A 20,810-nucleotide genomic window follows, 5' to 3' on the forward strand; every position below is an offset into this window, starting at 1 on the left:
ACTAAGGGGGAGTGATACATATCACTATAGTATTATTGTTGAAGTTGTGATACAATTGGACTTTGACACTGTGTAATAATACTATGACAATGTATAACAATGATCGAGACTGATGCTTTCTCATTATTATAGTTGTGGATCTTCAACAGCGGTGATGCTAAACTTACAACCTTTGAGATCATTGGAGTACTTGGAAGTGATGAAGATTTCGAGGAATGTTGAAGATTAGACATGTGGAATAGAAGCTACTAAAGTTTCTTTATATTTTTTGTATTCCATATGTATTGATAGTTTTGTCACTAAAATTGACAAAGGGGGAGATTGTTAGAGCATTGCTCGGTCGAACTCACATGCGTTGCTATCTCAAGCATGTTTTTCAATGTTAGTGATCAAAACTATAAGTCTTGATTTCTAGTCTATTATAGCTAAGTCTCGGACTAGGATAGAAAGTGTAGTTGAGCTCAATGACTTCATGGAGATTCATCATACAAGTAGAAGAACTACTCAAGGAACCGGTGGAACTTCTCGAAAAAAAGGTATGTGAAGACTTGAACTTATCTGTCACTCAAAAGTCTATCTACTCTATCTCATACTCTTTGAGACAAGAAATCGTATGCTATATATATAGACTTGGATTATACACATTTGGTGTTTCGAACCGAGTATACCTCGCCTATTTATATATCGAAATATGTGTTGGTAAGATTTTCTCTTTAACCGAAGTTTATCTTTACCATGTGACAAAAGTCATAATATGTTTCAATTATCTTGAAAATTTCTTTGACGAGAAATGGTGTAACAACTGTATAACGTCCTATAAGAATGTTTCAATGATTGAAATGAGAGTTTAGATTACATAACCAATGGTGGACATAAGCATTGTTTTGGAACCACATTTATGTATAAGTCCTATTCCTTGAACCAAAGTTTGCGAACTTTGTTGATCAAGAGAACCGGAAGAATGGCGTGAGCCAAGTCCGCGAACTCAGTCAACTGCTGAAGTTCTCAAACTTGAGAATTTCTGCTGGAGTTGACAAACTACTTACGTAAAGCTAAGTCCGCGAACTCAGTCCGCGATTCTAGTTCGCGAACCGGCGAAGTTCTTAAACCCGAGAATTTCTGCTGAAGTTTGTAAACTCTGCCCGGTAACTTAAGTCCGCGAACCTAGTCTGCGAACTTGAGAAGGTTATATATCTGAAGATGATTTCTGAACTTAAACTTAAAAAGACTAAGAAATGCAGTTTGCAAACCGTGGCTATAAAATTCCATGAACCGATTCAAGTGAATCAAATCATCTTTGCTTAAATTGTGTCTTGTGTAGTACATGAGATTTCCTTGCAATTGAAAAACTCTCTAACTAGTTCATTTGAAGTCATTTGAACTAGTTATGGTGAAGAAGAACATGGTTGATATGAAATGCTCATATGGCTAACCATTTGGTCAACTATTGTTGAACCAACAAGTGCATACGTTTGGGTACGGTTAACAAACCTAGAAGCATGCATTGTCAAGTGTGTGTTACAAGCTAAGTTTTTGATCTAACGGTTGAGAAATATTAGCTTGAATCTAAATCAGGTTTTCATATAATGGTGGATATTGATTGCTTTGTTACCAAGGTAACTTAATTGCAAACCCTGATTTGAAAGACTATATAAGGGGAACTCTAGTATCTGTGAAAAACTAATCCCCACACCTCATGTGTGATACTAGTTTGCATACTAGAGTCGGTTCTCCTTTAACCTTTGGTTTTCTTATTCTAAAATCAAGTTAACGACTTAAAGACTTCATTAGGATTGTGAAGCCAGACCGATACTACTTTTATCGTAGTTGTGTGATCTGATCTTGCATCTTCTATCGTACGAGTACAATCAGATTGATTGGAATGAGATTGATATCTCCGATAGGCAAGATATAAAAAGTAATCAAAAACATCTTCGTCTCATTGTTTGTGATTCTGCAACATCTTGTTTCGCTACCATACGATTAATATTGTTGTGAGGTGATTGATAACTCTAGGATGTTCTTCGGGAATATAAGACCGGGTTATCAATTGGTTCATGTTCACCTTGATTATTATCAAAAGACGGAACAAACCTTTAGGGTTTATCTGTGGGAGATAGATTGATCCTTTGATAGACTTGTCTGTGGGAGACAGATTTGTTTATTGTCAAAGCCTGCGATTTTGGGTCGTAACAACTCTTAGTTGTGGGTGAGATCAGCTAAGGGAATCAAGTGTGTAGTATCTTGTTGGGATCAGAGGCGTAGGGACTACAACTGTACGTTGGATCAATGGGAGACTGATTGGGGTTCAACTACAGTCTAGTCCGAAGTTAGCTTGGAGTAGGCTAGTGCCTATAGCGGCTTAATACAGTGTGTGTTCAATCTGGACTAGGTCCCAAGGTTTTTCTGCATTTGCGGTTTCCTCGTTAACAAAATTTCTGGTGTCAGTGTTATTTATATTTCCGCTTTATATTGTTTTATCTTTATAATTGAAATAATACACGTTTTGTGTTTAGATCTTCAATTAGAGTAATCCAACCTTTGGTTGTTGATTGTCATTGATTGATCCTTGGATATTGGTCTTTGGTACCATCCAAGTTATTCCTTGTGTTTGATTAAAGACTCGTTGATTTCTATTAGCTCGAGTAAATCAAAAACAAGAGAGAGAGATATTAACTCCTTGAGATACTTTTACCTAGGTTGAGTCTGACTGTCTAGTTGATTCTCTAGAAAGTATATCGGAGTTAGTCCATACAGATTGCTAAGCAAAATATTGGATGGTGTTGTTAGACCCCCACTTTTTCACAGAGTCTTCTTTGTTTCTTTAAGAAATTGCAACCCTTGTAGATTATCCATTGCAACTCAATCATATCAACCCATAATAGATTCAACACAACCCTTCAATTTCTCTACCACCTTCATCCCATACTTCTCATAAACTGCATCTCATCTACAACCATCTCTCATCCGAACTCATTCATGATTACTTCAATTGCTTCATCATAATCGTCATACCAACGAACCCCAAATATGCAGTTACCGAAACCCTCATCAAATTCTTCTCAACTGTAATATCACTGTAAACACCCTAATATTATTATAAGGTTGAGAGGAGACTAATCCCAATATACAGTACAATTATCTGAAAAGCTCTACCTCTCTCTGGAGGATTCCTCTGCTTTTATAGGCAAACCTGATATGGAAATACCGTACATGTGTACCCTAATATCTTTTCTAGTAAGTCTTCTATTATTAGTCGTACACATGTAGTACTACCGTTGGGGTTATTTAGGAAATCACTAATCTTATCTTGAGGGCAGCCCGTCCGTGCCATGTCATCGTTATTAGCGACCTCGGCTTGACTCGTCATCGTTGCTCGTGATCTCGTTTCGTCGTATCATTTCCAATGATGGCTTCGGTTGGTATTACCCGAAGCCACCATTCTCATGTCTTCGGCTCTGGACAAATCTATGTACTTACATTAGACCCCTGACTGTTTTGTCAAGACTTACAGGCTTGGCAATCAGTCACAGTTTGTGTAAGAGCGTATCCTCGGAATTATCAATCCAATATGTCTTGTTGCTTTCGTCTTCTCGTCTCCTTGAAGCCTCTTCTTAGTCATGACTCTGGCGGATGGCTGCATTGCTTTGGTATGGTCTTTGATAAGAATTGGAGCACAGTTGGACTCACGTATGTTGCTCCATTAAAACCTTGACAAGGAAAATCCAGTGGGACAAAACCTTGCCGAAGGAAAAACAGTACAACGCGGTAAATCAATCATAGCTTGTGTTGTAGTTTTCCCGAAAATGTCAATTTGATGTGCTTTCTCGTCCTTTTGAAGCCCCCTTTTGGTTATAGCTTCAGGCCTCGGAGCTCCTGTCTAAGTGTTCCCTTTTTAAATGTTTGTGTATGTTGCAGTATAATTCCGTTTTGTAGTCATCTTCATAGCAAGTTCTCCTGCCTTCCACGTGTCTCCTTTTGTCGTTGACCTTGGTCTTACTTTAAGATCTTTTCCCGAGACGGATATTTTTGATATAAATTCCTTCCTGACGTGCGTTATTTGTAGTTTGTTTCCTTTTCCTTTTCCTATCTCTCCCCCCCCCTTTATATTTGCTATGTTGCTTGATTTCGAGATGTCGTATCATTGAGAAGGGCATTCAGTTTTTCTGGGTGTGTCACCTGGCTTGGTAGTTAAGGTAAGCTCTGCGAAAGAGATTCAATGTTTGCAATTGGTCCGAGAAGAAGTGAAATGTTTGTTAGCTCATTGTCAGGCGGTGCGTACTCGCCTTTGTGCCAAGTGGGTGGAGCAATCAAAAACATATAGGATGGTGCTTCGGTCAAAAGTTTCTCTAGAAGTGTTGGAGCGTACTCATCAAACTTTTCCTAGACATAGATGTCGAATGTGTGTCAGCTCGTCGGTTGTGGGATGAGGCTCGTGCCTTCTTGGAGGAGGTGGATCAAGCTATTTCCGATGTCGAGAAGCTTAGTTGGAAAATGTTGATGGGATTTGTTGATGGATGCTCCCCCTCCCCCCCCCCCCCCCCCCCCCCCCTCTTCTTTCTTTTTGCTTTGTTTATAGTGTTTCTAGACATAATTAGGCCTATTAATGACTGTAATTAATTACTCTCAGATCTTCTTCCCTTATAAAAGGAGAGCTTTAGCTGTGTTAATTTTGCGTGATTTTCTTCTTTTCTTTTCATGATGTCGCGTGCTCGTCTAATATTGGAGATAACTCTTCTTGAACTTTTCTCTCGGGTGCTCCCTATTGTTTTTGACCATATTTATGCTTGTCATGATCATTGGGTTACCCTCGTGAAGAATTCCGAACGCCTGATGGATGAGGCCCATGATGAGGGTTTCTTGTTTCCTCCGTTGTTCTTTGTTTATTACCGCTATTACCAGAGGCAGCAGTTGATGCCATTCTTCCGAATGCTTTCGGCACTTCGTGGGAAGGACATAGTGAGGGTTGCTCTGGCTCGGGATCGAGAGGAGCTTCGGTTGTTTCCATGAGGTTTCTTCCCCTTGCTTATAAGTTATAGGTGGATCTTTTTTGCCTTATGTAAGACTGTAGTTGTTCTACTTTGAACTTTATTATTTTGGGTTTGATATTTACCGTATGCATTAGTGGATGTTTTGGATGTGGCAATTAGACTTAATGTTATCTATTGTTATGACACATATTTATTTTCTCTTTCGTTTCCCTTTGTTTTTTTTTCAAATGAATATCCTTAATTTTGTCACTATCGGATTTTCCGAAAGAGTGTTATCCGCCTCCTTTGTTTTCGACTCCCCTTTGGTGGGATTATGTTGTGGGAGGTTCTGTTACGCCTCGAAACGTGAGGGACATTTCTTTAGTATGAATTATATCACTTTGGCCTTTTGCCTTGTGGTGTGTAGATAGGCTCATCAACAAGGTGTATAAAGATCTTTGAAAGAGTATGTTTTTAGCGGGGAAAAAACCCGGGGATGCCATGGCTTGTAGGAGAAAGCAATTTTTCCGATTTTGCATTCTGTGAGTTGTAGTCTTCCCATCCGGTAGGTCTTTGGCTAACTTTTGTGGGGTCATGTTCCTTTTCACAAAGAGCTCTAAACCGACGTCTTCGGGAAGAAATCCCAATGCCTTTTGTGAGGAGCTGATTCCGAACATGTTTTGTAGTGAATGGTGGTTGTTTCGGTGTAAGCCGAGATAAGGAATGACTGATGTCATCAAAAGTATCATTGTTCTATTAGAAAATAAGAACTATTAGAGTAGAAAAGTAATGTAGACACTTTTGTTTTTGCCTGGGCATGAAACTTTTTCAACCAGATTCCATTGATTTTGGAATTCTTCTTCCCTTTGATCTTAGTGCCATCAGCGTGTTCGAGTTTGTAGTACCCGGACCCCCTACTTTGCGAATTCGAAAAGGGCCATTCCAATTTGGGGCGAATTTCCCTGCATTATCTTCTCTTTACACATGTGGCTCTACAGCAAGTACCATGTCTCCCTTTTCAAAATGTCTTTCTTTGACATGCTGGTTATAAGATCTTGCTAATCGATTACGGTATTGTTGGGATCGTTTCTCAGCTGCATCTCGACGCTCATCTATAATATCGAGTGATCGGATGCGTTGGCTATCCAGATCGACCCCACTCGTTGATAAGATCCTGGCTGAAGCCACAACTACTTCTGCTTGTATGATGGCGTCTTCTCCATAAACTAGGTTGTATGGGGATACTCCGGTGGATGTGCGTTTAGTAATTCTATATGCTATTAGTGCCAAAGGGAGTTCTTCGTGCCATAGGCGCTTGTTTTCGTAGAGACTCCAGATTCTGAGTAACGTTTTGTTTGTAGATTCGGCCTGACCGTTTCCTTGAGGGTAGTAAGGAGTCGAAGTTTTGTGTCTGATTCGGAAATATTCTAGGAGGTCCGTTACTTAACTATTCACGAAAAGTGTACCGTTATCGGATATGATGTACATTGGGATTCCGAAACGACAAATGATGTGATCCTTGATGAAAGCTGAGGTTATTTCTCCATACGTACCTTTTAATGGTATGGATTTCACCCATTTGGTGAAGCACTTTGTTGATGTAACAATGTAGTCGTGCTGCTTCGAGGACTTCGGATTGATTGTTCCGATGATATCTAGTCCCTAACTATGGAAAGGCCAAGGGGTGCAGACACTTTGGAGCTTGGTGTGTGGTGCATGGATTAAGTTGCCATGGATTTGACATTGTTCGCATTTCCGGACGTATTCCGTAATGTCGCTTTCCATTGTGGGCCAATAGTATCCTGCATCATGGATTTGGACGAAAAGTCTCGCTTTCCCTTGGTGTTCCCCATCATGAATTATTTCCATAACTCTGGTGGCACTATCCTTGTCGATGTATTTGAGGTTTTATTGGTTAAAACATCTTTGGAAAATCTAGCCATCGATGACGAAGAAGCGTTTAGCTCGTTTTTCCAACTTGCTATCGTCTGGCAATGTCCATGAAGTAGTCGATATAGGGGGTTCGCCGATATTCTTTTTCAGTTACGCAATGTCCATGAAGTAGTCGATAATGGAGCTCCTTGACAGATTGTGCAGTTGTCTTGCACCTTTTGGGCTTGCTATATCATGTCTGGCCGATAGAATCCTGCTCGCTGGATTCTTCGTTGCAAAGGGATTTCGAGTCCAAAACCACAAGTTCGTTTGTGAATTTCAGATAATACTTTCTTTGCTTCTTCAATTCCAGTGCACTTGTATAAAATGCCAGTTGTAGTGACAAAGTAAAGGCTTCCATCGATGATTTTGTATTTGCTCAAGATCTTCCATGGTAATTGGCGGTCTTCGAGTTGTTGTTTAAAGTCTTGCAGGATCGGACGCCTCAAGTCGTTCTCATCTTCGAAAATGACATCTTCGAACCAAGTTGATGGCATCGAGTTCTTGGTTACAGTGATGGTTTCTTTGTTGGAGTACATCATTTGTAGAATGGATGCCAAGGTGGCCAGAGCGTCAGCGTGCTTGTTTGAAGTTATCCCCGTGTGTGCAAGTGATACCGAATCGAAGTCTTTCATGAGTTTCTGAGCTTTATCTCTGTAAGCAGCGAGAGAAGGTTCTTTGACGCTAAATTCGCCTAGCATTTGTTGTATGAGGAGGCGTGAGTCGCCTTTGACTTCCAGATTCTTAACATGAAGATCCCGGGCCATTTTGAGACCAATGGGAAAACTTTCGTATTCGTCTGTGTTGTTTGTACATGGGAAATCCAGCTTGAATGCCTTGGATATCAATTCATCAGTCAGGGAAACTAAGAGTATTCCTACCCCGCCATTAGAGCCATGTGAAGATCCATCGAAATACAAAAACCATGGTTTTATTTCTTCGGCTAAAGCCACTTCCCCTGGTATGTCAGTGTGTAGTGTAGATACGTCACACCCTGGGAAATCCGCTAGGAGGTCCGCGAATTCTTCGTGCCTTGGATGGCTGTAGTGAAAACTCTAGCAGTTGCACGGACCATCGGGCCATTCGTCCTGATGGGATGGTTGTTGTGGAAAAGTACGTGATTGGGTTTGCCGAGGCGACTACGTACGTTTGGTGTGCGAGCATGTAGTGTCTTAATTTTTGTGCTGCTAGAATCAGTGGGAGGCATGCTTTTTCTGCTGGGGAGTATCGGAGTTCTGATTCCCTCAGCGCCCTGCTAATATAATAGATTGGAGAAAGATTTTCATTTCCCATGTCTTGCACTAGCACTGCTCCGATGGCCTTGTCTGTTTTTGCCACATATAGATACAATGGTTCTCCTGGGATCGGTGGTCGCATCATGTGCGAGTGTGTTAAGCATTCTTTGACTTTGTCGAGTGCTGACTATTGTTCTACTCCCCACGTCCATTTAGCACCATTTTTCAGCAGCGGTAGGAGCCTCGCCATGCTGCTGCCCAATACAGGGATAAAACGTCTTACGTATGAGATTTTTCCTATTAATGCTTGAAGCTCATCTTTACTTCGGGGTGCTGTCATTTTTAGAATAGACTTTGCTTTGTCTTCATCTAGTTCGATTTCGTTCTTGGTAACTTTGAAACCGAGGATCTTTCCCGAAGTCACACCGAATGTGCATTTTGTTGTGTTCATATTCAAACCGTAACTTCGGCATCGAGAAAGCACGCGACGGAGATTAGGTACATGGTCAGCTTTCTTTTTAGCCTTGATGATTTCCACATATACCTCCATTTCCCTATGATTCTGGTCGTGAAAGATTAAAGTCATGGCTCGCTAGTATGTGGCGCCGGCGTTTTTTAGACCAAATGGCATGACGACATAGTAAATTTCCTACTGTCGTAGAGAATGCAGTTTTAGGTGCATCTGATTCTTTCATTCTGACTTGGTTGTAGCCACTATAATCGTCCGTGAAGGAGTACATTTCATGATCATTGGTTGAATCGACCAAGAGATCGATGAGGGGGAGAGGAAAGTCGTCTTTGGGGCATGCTTGATTGAGGTCTCGGAAATCGACGCAGCATCGGATTTTTCCGTTTTTCTTTTCCACATGTACAATGTTGGCTAACCATGTTGGATGATGTATTGGTTTGATATATCCAGCTTCGAGTAATATGGAGACCTCCTCTTTAATTTGTGCCTTGGCCATATGAGAAAACTTCCTGCGCGTCTGTTTTACTGGTTTGAAAGATGGTGAAGTTTTGAGTTCGTGGTGGACGAGAGTTGGATTTAATCCAGGCATGTCTTCATACGTCCAGGCGAAAATGTCTTGCAATTCAATTAACAGTCCTTCCAATTCTTCACGTTCTCCTTCTGTTAGGTTGTTTCCTATTTAGAGTATTTTGGGGTTGTCCGAAGTCCCCATATTTAAAGGGATCGTTGGTTCGGCACTCTGATTGAGAACGGTGGTTGGACGTTCCCAAGCGTGTTCGGGTTGATCGATAGCTAAATACTCTATTGCATGCATTATTTGCTCCTCTTCAATTTCTGTATCTTCTCTGTCGACATAGCAGTACATTCTTCTCCCATCAGGCTTAATGTGGCTTTGGAAATGCCTTTTGCGATTGCTCGACTCTCCCCTATCTTCTTGGTTGTTTCGGGGATTCTCTTCAAAGGATGTTGCGTCTTGTTGGCTATAAAATGTTGTTTCGGGGAAAAGTCCTTTTCTGCCTTCGTAAACGGGTCCTTTGTGGCTGCCACACGCCATTCCTTTCCTTCATATAAGAATTTAACGCATGGGTGGTACGTTGATTGTATTATTCCATGCCTTTGTAGCCATGACTGTCCTAAGATGACGTGGCAAGTTAGATCTACCTCCGTGTAGGGGTGTAAATTCGGGCAGGCCAGGCCGCCCGATAAAAAAACTAAGACAGGCCGGGCAGGCCAGGCTTAATATTTGTGAGCCCGTAAACAAATTCAGGCCGGACAGGCCGGGCACAAGTAGATAATTTGCTATCCAAAGACCGTCGAAAGCCCGCTTTTTATACGGGCAGGTCAGATCGAGCCGGACAGGCCACTATTTTGATTTTTTTATTTTTTTAAGTTTAAATTTTCAAATGAACGGTATTAAATACAATATCCTTTCCTTTCCAACATCGCATATCATAAGTGATAATATTATTTTATATTTAAATTACACTGACAAATATTTAATTTTAGTCTATAATAAATAATTAATTAGAGTACAATAAACTTTCTAATAAGAAAATATATTACCACTAATGTTTTGAAAAGGTTAATTATAAGTAAAAAAGCAATTATATATTTTATTTTTCTTGACACAAAATTGACAATTATAAAATTGTAACTTTTAATTGTCTTTTAAGAGGATATTAAATGATTAATGGCATATAGAAGGCTTTCACGCCGGGCATCAGGCCGGGCATCATAATTAATCGCAAAGCCCGAGACCGCCCAATAAATTAATCCAGGCCAGGTCGGGTGGTCCATGACGGACTATAACAGGTTTTGGGCTACTTCGGGTACATGCGGGCTCGGGCGGATACAGGCAAACCGAGTATTTTCGGGTATTATTTACACCCCTACCTCTGTGACGTGGAAAAGTTCGATGGCTTTGATAGGTCCGAGGGTGATCTCTAATTGTATTGTTCCGATTGTTCGCTGCTTTTGGCCACTGAAGTCCCGTAGTCTGGTATCGAAAAGTCTAATTGCCATTGGAGGGATATTTAGACTATAATGATATTTTAAGAGATCAAATTCAAGGAAGATCCGGTGTCTACGAAAGCTCTGGTTAATGTGTTCTTTCCCACCGACACCATAATGTAAAGAGAACGTAAGTGTCCGTGTTCAACCATTCTGTCTCTTTCTGAAAAGGCTATTTGTTTTGGGAAATGTTTTTCAATATATTTGTGTGGGTCTTCTCTAGAGAAAATGTTTAAAATGTGCATGCAAGCCATTTCTTGCTGATGTTTGGTGAAGTGGATTTCCCGAAAGAACTTGGAAAAGATTCTTCCATATTCTTCACGTATAACTCTGTCTTCGGGATCTTCTCCTGCTTCAACTCTTAATGGGGAACCTACTTCGGTGTCTACTATAATTTGCATAGGGCTTGATTCTTGTTCTCTTTGCTGGTGCTCTAGAGAAGCTATTTGATTTGATCCTGCGATTAAATGGTTGATTTTTAAGTGAGTCTTGACTTCGGATGCACGATTGTGCGATGCACCCGATGTCATGGTTTGATATTTTGTAGTGATATTGAAAATTAGTCCCAAGTGAAGTCGCCAAATGTAAACACCCTAATATTATTATAAGGTTGAGAGGAAACTAATCCCAATACACAGTACAATTCTCTGAAAAGCTCTACCTCTCTCTGGAGGATTGCTCTACTTTTATAGGCAAAACCTGATATGAAAATACCGTACATGTGTACCCTAATACCTTTTCTAGTAAGTCTTCTATTATTAGTCGAACACGTGTACTATCACAGTTGGGGTTATTTAGGCAATCACTAATCTTATCTTGAGGGCAGCCCGTCCGTGCCATGTCATCGTTATTAGCGACCTCGGCTTGACACGTCATCGTTGCTCGTGATCTCGTTTCGTCTATCATTGCCAATTGTAGCTTCGGTTGGTATTACCCGAAGCCCCCATTCTCATGTCTTCGGATCTGGCCAAATCCATGTGCTTACAATCACCAAATCCATTTCAAACCCATCTAATCTTCTCTAGAATTAACCCATCTTCTCAATTTTTCGATCTCTTCCACCATTTCCATCTTCCAGCAGCATCAGCTTCTCGATCTCAGACAGCATTGGATTCATGTTCTTCCCCAGTTCTCAATCCAGTTAAAACCCTAGGTTGTTAACCCATCTCTGCAACACAAAATCACAGAAACAATCAATCACCAGCAGAATCCCCCGGTCTCTGATTTCTTCTCACAATTTTTGAGTCTCTCTTCCCCTCTCTACTGGAGCCACCATCACTCATTTACAGGCAGAGGAGAAAAATAATTCTTCTTCACTGAAATTTAGGTTTTGTGTAATAAATGAAAGTGGGTATAACCACCATAGTGAAATATATAAGGGTCGACCTAGAATGTCTCTAGACACCCAGTCAGTAGATAAAAGGCCACCAAGGTATGCCCCTTGCTTATCTAGACTAAGTTGTAGTTGTTGTACGCGATCATTGGATCAGCTCGGCTCTCAATATCGCTCGTCCGTGAAATAACCGTTATGCCATTTTCGCTCCAAATGAATGATTTCTTCTTCTTTTGAGTTCCTACACCAACAACAACTGTCTCCTACTTCTCAGATTCACTTCTTCTCTTCAATATCTCTTCATCACTAAAGTTGTCGTGCTTTTCAGACAGAAATTTGTATCACTAAAGCCGACATACTTTCCAAACAGAGATGAAGAAAAAGCAAATAATGAGAAATAATCCGCCTCCAACAGCAGTTGCACCTTTTTTCCTTTTAAGCGACGTTTCTTCTTCTTTTGTTCCAACTGACTCCAAAGTACCAAAACACGTAAAAGCAAACATAAGATACATAATTTACAAGAAAACATAGCAAAGAAAGCATAAACAATAGGTAAGTATTAAGGTGTTTTAGACACCTATCAATAGGGATAAAGCTAAGGAAGTTAACAAAGGAAAAACTAAAGATGCTGGCATTAAGAAAAGAAGGAAGGATGGTCTTAGTACTCCTCATTCTCTGCCTCCTCGAGGGAAAGATCAAGGTCGCAACAAGCGTTTTGGGGCGGATACAAGAGGTGAAGTTTGGGATAGTGGTCGTGACCGTAGAAATCTCATAATCCGTGAACCTACTGGAACAGTTGTACACGATGAGAAAGATGAAGATGAAAGTGAGGAGGAAGATAATGAGTTTGATGCAAGTCAATTAGCAACCCAGAGCCAAGTTTTAGAGGAAGATGGTGGGCCAAGTCAACAACCGACTCAAGGCAAGGGCAAAGGCAAAGTTAAAGTTAAAGGTTCGCACCTTCCTCATATTGATGACATGATACCTGATCTTCCTCGTAGTAGAATTTGGGGTGAATCTTCCGATCTGAAAATACTATTTGTCTACAAGGACACGTGAGATCGTACTATCTATCAAACCTATGTAAGAATTTTTTATCTTCTGCATATGTATTGTCGTGTATTTATGTAAAATCTCTTAATTGAATTATCTCCTAATTGTAGGATCATAAGAAGGCTATGCGTGTTTACCGAAACCAAGCCACGTCCCATTGGAATTTGTCTAAGGAATGTGAATAGGTCCAAACAATAGTAAGGGATTCTGGTCTATATGCTTTGGTTGAAAATTATGTGAAGCCTGATTCTGTGACAGTCAATTGCTTCGTTGAAAGGTATCATGGTGAAACTGATACCATGCACTTCCCGTTTGGGGAGATGACCTTGATTCCTGATGTCTATACCGGTTTTTCCATGCACGCAAAAAAATTTCCTTGAACTTATCCAACCATTGAGTCCGACAATACCAGACGGCAGTCGGATAAACTTCGTTCTAATCGGAAATAAACTTGTCCAATCTCTTTTCATACATATCCTCGGTAAGATACCAATAAACTTTCTCCCAATCTCTTAGAAATTCCAACCACTTTTTATGATTCTCCTCATGTTCTTTGTCCACTCGCTCTTTGATCTTGCCTCTCTCATCTTCTTCTTCTTCGGGTGATAGTTTGTTCTTGTGAACATCTTCCTCTAGTTGAACAATCATTATCTTCTTAATATCCGCCTTTGTGGGTTCAAACAAGGCATGCCAGGTTTTTATCACATTATTATGTATATGGTATGTACATAGGAAATTTTATGCATCTGGGAAGACGTCGGATATTGCATTCATTAATGCGTCATCTTGATCGGTTATGATGACCCTCGGAAGTTGATTTTCCCGGAATAATCTTTTCAATTGACGTAGTGCGCAATGATAATTATAGTCCCTCTCGTTTTCCATGAAACACCAAGCCAATGTGAATGTTACCCTGTCCGATGTGTGTCCTACGATATTGAACAACGACATATTGTATTTGTTTATCTTGTAGGTGCAATCCATCATATGAACACTACAAAATATATGAGCCAATTGTGAAAGCAAAGGATGCGAAATGAATATTTGAAGGGGCTTTTCGTCCGGCCCTCTTTTAATGATACGCGTGTAGTTGTGATCCCAAACTATCTTCTCAAATTCTTGCATAATGCTCCTCCCTTCCCATTCCACCCTTCTAATACTTGCTTGTACGCTATAAATTGTACTTAGAAAAGACACGTTCGTCTCATCCTTTTCCTTGAAGCCTCTGAGTATTTGACTCGGTTTGATAAATGATTTGGTCAATCTCTTTACATCCTTCATTTCATGAGGTTTTAGCTTCGCAACTAGGGAGTGACCAACAAAATCTTTCGGATCCCGGTGGTTATGACGGCCGAACCAAACTGCACAATCCCATTCTTTGTTCTTGTCATTTAATTGGAATACAATCTTAAAGGGGAAATTATCCTTCCTCATATGAGTCTTGTATACCCTATTAGTCTTCTTTGGATATACATAATCTTTTCTCTTGTGGCTATTCTTCGCCTTGTATTGCCCGCTTCTCTCGCAAACCATCTCAAAACGGCTTTTTGAACCTTGGGTAATCCTCACCAACACACACACATGTTCTTAAGAGCCGTCTCTTTAGCCAAGCAATTGCTTCCTTTGCATCTTTTATTCCCTACATAAGGACAACAATGGGAGATTATAAGGTTCATTACAAGCAATATTCAAGATATTAGGTGAAAAGAATTCTTTGATAACATACCGGAGGCATTTTATAGTATTCCTACATATCCCTACCGAGCGGTTTTAAATTTTTTGGATCAATATATGTCACAACCTAAGGATCGAACGAAAAGAAAAGAAATTAGCTCCAAAAAAGAAAATCAAATACTATGCCGGTAAGCACTTCCGGCATGCTCGATCACAGTCCCGGCATAGTCAAACTGCACCGAAACTGAAGACAATTTTGATACGCTTCCGACATAAACATTTTATTTGAAATCAACGCCGGAAACACAAGTGCCGGCATGCTCGTAATCTAAGTTTTCATGCCGGTATATGGTTCCGGCGTAACCAATATATAATATACCATGCCGGTTTTTAGATTTGGAAAACACTCCTTCCTGTATGTTTTTTTGTAGGTAACGGCATGATAACGTTAAAATTTAACAATGACGGCTTGCTCGTTATCTATGGTTTTACTCCGGTACGCAGTTCCGGCCTGGTAGTTAATTAAATCAGTATGCCGGTATTTAGCTTTGGAAGACACTGCTTCCTGTATGTTTTTCATGCAGTACCGGCATGGTAACCTTATAATTTAACCATGACGGTAGCATATTCCCTAGAATATTCCGTGGTAGGTAAAAAATAACTTTTGTACCGGCATATCTTTTTGGTTCCGTACTATGCCAGTTTTAGTTTCAAAATGGGGAATATCGAGCTTCCGGAAAGAACGTAGTATGAATTCTATGCCGGTATTGTGGGTTCCGGAATTGTATTCATACCGCGACTATGCCGGTACCGAGCTTTTGCAGCAGCAAAAAATGGTGGTTTCAAAGAAAAAAAAACAAATTTTCAACCTCTTGACACCTTTACCTGAGTATTTGGAGTGCTAGTATGTTGAACTAGTTTACTCTCTTGGGTTGGTTCTTCACGAAACACTTCATGCTCATAGAAATCATGACCGAAAGGTGATGATTCCACAAAAACTTGCAATTGTGAGTTGTTGACATTGGCTGAAGATTCAAGATATGCTCCTTGTTGTAGCTGAGCTAAAGATTCAACAGCGGTAATTCTTTCTTCACAATCATCCTCCATTTTCCCAAAGTAATTTCCCTCTCAAATTTTCTTTCCCTCCTTCTACTCTCACCTCACTCACCCAAACACAAATAATAATACACACTAATCATTTATCAAAAATCTTATGATTTTACTAATTATTATTAATCACTAATCAGGATTAGTGAGGGATAGATTAGGAATTACTTAAAATGCTTAGATAAGGGGTGACCCTGATTGGATATTTGGATCTCGTTTGTGTCATTTTCCTATATCCCCCGATTAGTTTCAATATCCCCCAATCGTGGGTTCTATATTTTCTCTATGTGCAAATTCTCTATATAATAACAGAGTCTTTTAAAGCGCTCTCATTCATCGGAGCTGCAAGTTAATTCTCCCTTCTGGTTGATTCTGGTCCCACCATATTTTTTTTTTGTAAAGTTATTAATGTATGCCAAAAAAATTTAAGGAGAATATTTTTTTTCCAATAATATATTTCCGTCCAATCATATAAACGAATTATTATAACCAAAAATAGCTAAATCTTAAAAATTCTTTTAAATCTTAAAAATCTAATAACATGCCAAAAATATATAAATGGAAAATCAATCACAAAATCTACGATTTCATCATGATAATCAACAAATTAAATCACATAATCAACGATTTCATCATAATAATCAACAAACTAAATCATTTATGCATCGATTTTGATCCCACAATAAATTGAATGATCATCACATAATAAAAAAATAACGCCGAATGTCCAATATCTGTTTACAGTTTTAAAAAATAGAATTTTTCCTAATTACAACCCCAAACTATCAATTAAACTCCAAAATAGATAAATCGAAGGGAAAAAATTTGATTGGCCCGGTCATGGGTACTAACCTTTTGATCCGTCGATGAATCTCTTTTGCGCCTATCCTGCATAACAGTAGGAATTTTTGTTACTATTTTGGATAAATAATTGAGAGCAAAGATTATGATCTAGAAGAAGCTAATACAAAACGAGCATGAAAAAACCAAAACAACCTATAAACATCCTGATTTCACTATTATTTTTCTTAACTTTGTTTTTTCCATATAAAAATAAAATATGTTTAGAATAGAAAATGGTTAGATATTCTGTGTGCAAAAATAGTTGCAACATCAATTGCGGCAATATGAGGATATCTAACTTTCATCAATATTGTGGTATTATTTTCTTAGTTATAGATTTTTTTACTATTTCCAGATTTTGTCTAATTGGAAAATTTATCCTTGAATACTCTATATATAAAGCGCTGCAGCAAGGGTATGATCTCATTGTTTTCGAGGTATTTTGTGTTTTTTTTACACAGTTAGCGTTTGTTATTTTTGATAGTAAATTGCAGGTCTTTATACCTAGTGTTCAGTTATTAATGGTGGTTTTTGGTTTGCAGATGCTAACTGCGCTTCAAAGATTATAATGGCTGCAAATTAACACCCGCTTCAAAAATTATAATGGCTACAATTAACACCCGGTGAAATTAGAAATATATTAGGTGATATTTTTGATATCTCTATTTTGCATGGGTTGGTTTCTCCTAATCATGGAAATTTAGCATATTTGTATATTCTTTGTGTGCTTTTGCAGCGTTAGAAGTTGTCGCAGCTCCTGCTCTTTTTATTGTCAAAATTCCCTATTATCGCGTTTTCGTTTCTTATTGAGGGGCTGCACAAATCCTTAACTGAACCAATAACCACCGGTAATTACATTGATCCTCAAATAATTTACAGTTTTAGTTGTTTACTTTATAATTTGTCTGTTACTACCATGAGTTTAATTTTGGAACTGATGCTTCACGAGAGCAATGCTTGGTCGGGGCTTTCTCCTTTTTTGTAGGTAGGAGCCATGATTAGTTATTTCTATCGATTTTTTAGCTTTCGAATAACCATTAGAATAATTTTTAATTGGTGTTGTCCATCGCCCAGTGTTGCTTTTCGATTTCTTCGGGCAATACTTATGCTCAAAACCACCTATGTAAAGATTCCATATACACCTAGTATACATACCGGAAGATGCTCAATATTTTTTTCATCAAATAAATAAAGTAAGTAAATGAGACTATCTAACAAATACTAATTTTGTAGATATCGATATTATTTCCAAAACAAAGTTTTATTTATGATCATATTTTTCCAGTTTAGAAGATCATTTCTATTTCTATTTTTAGATATCTAGAAGATACTCGATATTTTTTTCGTCAAATTATACAGCAAAGCAAATGTGACTATCTAAATATATAAATTTTTAGATGTCGATTAATATTATTTCAAAAATAATATTTTATTTATGGAATTCGTGGGTTGGGTGTCTTACTATATAAATCATCGGGGAAAAGCCAAATCTTATTTTGCACGTGGCTTCTCTCTTTTAAGATTTTTTCTTGCAATTTAAGGTTTTCGCAGATCTATTTTCATTGTTTGTTGTGAAGGTACCCCCGAATTTGATCATGCACATGCTGTTGTTGTAGGTCAAGCAATACCAAGGTATGAACTCATTGTGCAAAATAATGAGTAGTTTATGGCTAATCATGGAAATCATACCAACAACGTAATATCAACACGATTTTTAATTTTAATTTTATTAGTGATGCAAACGATTTTTAACACTATTTTTGGTTTTGATAGTTCTATTATATTTTCTTTGCATGCCTGATATTTTGTGTTTGCAGATTGGGTGTTTGCAGCTTGGGGAAGAGAACAAGGTAACTGATATCAACATCGTTATTTAATTTTTGTTTCTCTGTTTAGTTTTGGGTTGTGTAATATATACATGTTTAATATGAAAATTTGTATTTTTATTATAGAGGAGGATTTGGACGTGTATATATGATTTATTTCTGAATATTACAGGGAACTCAATCTCTCAAACAACTGGTGAAGTAAGTCATCAAGTTCATGTAGTTGATATCCTTGACGGAGAAAAAAGTCGAAAGTAGTCCACCCCCCTACCTAACTATGTCTGAATTTTTGTTAGAAAAATTGGATTTTTTTTTATTATAATGGTTTGCTTCTTAGCTTGGTCTCTTTTGGGTGAAGATCCTGTTGATGAGAGTGATGTAAAGTTGGGATCTGCGAGATTATAAGTACTTTGGTGGTGAAGGGGAAATCATTGCCATGGAAAGAACATGGACAAGAGGACTATTATGGTGATGAATACAGGGAGACACCATTTATTACCTAAATTTTTGATGCAAAAAATCTGCCCAAAACAACAATAAATTATCTTATGAAGTTGTGTCTTTTCAAGCGTTTAAGGCAGGAGAAACGAGAAAGAGTTTGATACCATGGAAAGAGTACTGATGAGGTGATTGCTTTCGTTACTATACATGTTTCTGTTAAATGATCCATATAAAACTTCATTTATGTTTCTTATATACCATGTGAACTAACTATAGTCGGTATATAGTTGTGTCTTCTGTTGACAAAATTTTGGAAGTAAATTAGCGGTTCTTGAAATATTTCAAGAAGAAAATTATTTTAAGAATTTCCTTCAAAACACACGGTATTTTATCTTTCTATTTGTTACGGGCAAATAGGCCGAATCGTTATACCTAAGAAATGTTTCCTCGGGTAATTTTAATTTTAATATTGTAGTCCCCTTTCCTCACAAATGCCACTTGGGTTATGTATTGTATTCTCTCCTTTTCAAGCTTTCTGCAATGCTTCAAAAAGTTTCCTATTTTCTTAAGACGTGAATAAACTGAAACTTCTCTTAAGGCTTAATATATTTTTATCCTTTTTGCTGACCATTATTGTCAGGTGCACCGAAGACATGATTGGTGTTGTGGAAGTGGCAGTATTCAGGTTGTAGTAAACTCGAAGTATATCTCCTTCTCCATGAGTAAAGGTAAGTGTACCAAACATAGGAGAAAAGAACGAAGAAGTGAAAACGGCTCTAGAACGATGTGAAATAGTTTGCCAAGTTATTTTGGATACGTATATTGAAGCAAAAAAAGGCTTTGGTATTGTTTTGTATTAGTGGAAAGTTGAAGATCTCCGTGGAAGATGCAATACGGAGTTATCCGATGAAACCTCAAATCCTCCATTTGTTGATGAAAATGACCATTTGATTAAGCTTCATAAAATTGCATTGGCTACTTCAAGGAAAAGAAGAAGGAAAAGATAACTACGATATCATAGTTATTTCAAAATTTCAATGTGATTTTTTTAGTTCAAATTATAACTACGATAAAAAATTTAAATTTTTTGTTAAGAAGGAATTTTAATTTACTGGAATATGTCTTTATTTGATTTTGTTGTGGTTGCACGACCACAGTTTTGGTCCCGATTGAGTCTCACTGTTGGGAAAGAAAGACTCGCTTAATGAGTTAATGAGTCCCAACATTCTGTCGATTATAAAAAATTATTATATATATGGATAGTGCATTTGCATCTTAACTTTCCTGTTAACTTAACATCGGACTTGATAATTAAAATGATTGATTTAACAATTCCATCTCTGTTACTAAGGTACCAACTCTTCTATATTTGGCTTCTTTTTCTTCACAAAGGTAATCATGCACCTAGATAAATTGTTTCATCCATCACTAAACTTTGTTTCCATTCTTCTATATACTGCAGAAAATTTTCAAATAGTTTCAAGATAGAAAAAGATCACTTGACGTCACAATTATTGCAAGGAAAACAGAGTAGAAAGTGTTATGGTTGATGGTAGTTCAACAACTTGGTAACATCGAGAAAATCACTTTAAGTACCTTTAAGTACATCAGGAATTACTAAGCGTTATCTAACCTCAAACTCCTGATGCGGTTTATTTACAAATCCGTAAAATTATTAATGGAAAATTACATACAACGGTACTAGCTTGCTCGGCTTTAAGCCTCCCAGGTCAAAATAGTTTACATGCTGAACCATTTGTTTAAAAACATAAAAGTTTTGTAAACGTCAAAAAAAGATGGTAAAAGGACGCGATTGTTGAGAATTTGACACGTGACTTTATTTCAATTTAAACCTAATATTGACAAGTTTCAAGGAGATTTAGATTGCCGATAGACTAAAGTTGATCAAGCTAAAGA

Source organism: Papaver somniferum, chromosome 6 (genome assembly GCF_003573695.1).
Source record: "Papaver somniferum cultivar HN1 chromosome 6, ASM357369v1, whole genome shotgun sequence".
In the NCBI taxonomy this organism is placed as follows: domain Eukaryota; kingdom Viridiplantae; phylum Streptophyta; class Magnoliopsida; order Ranunculales; family Papaveraceae; genus Papaver; species Papaver somniferum.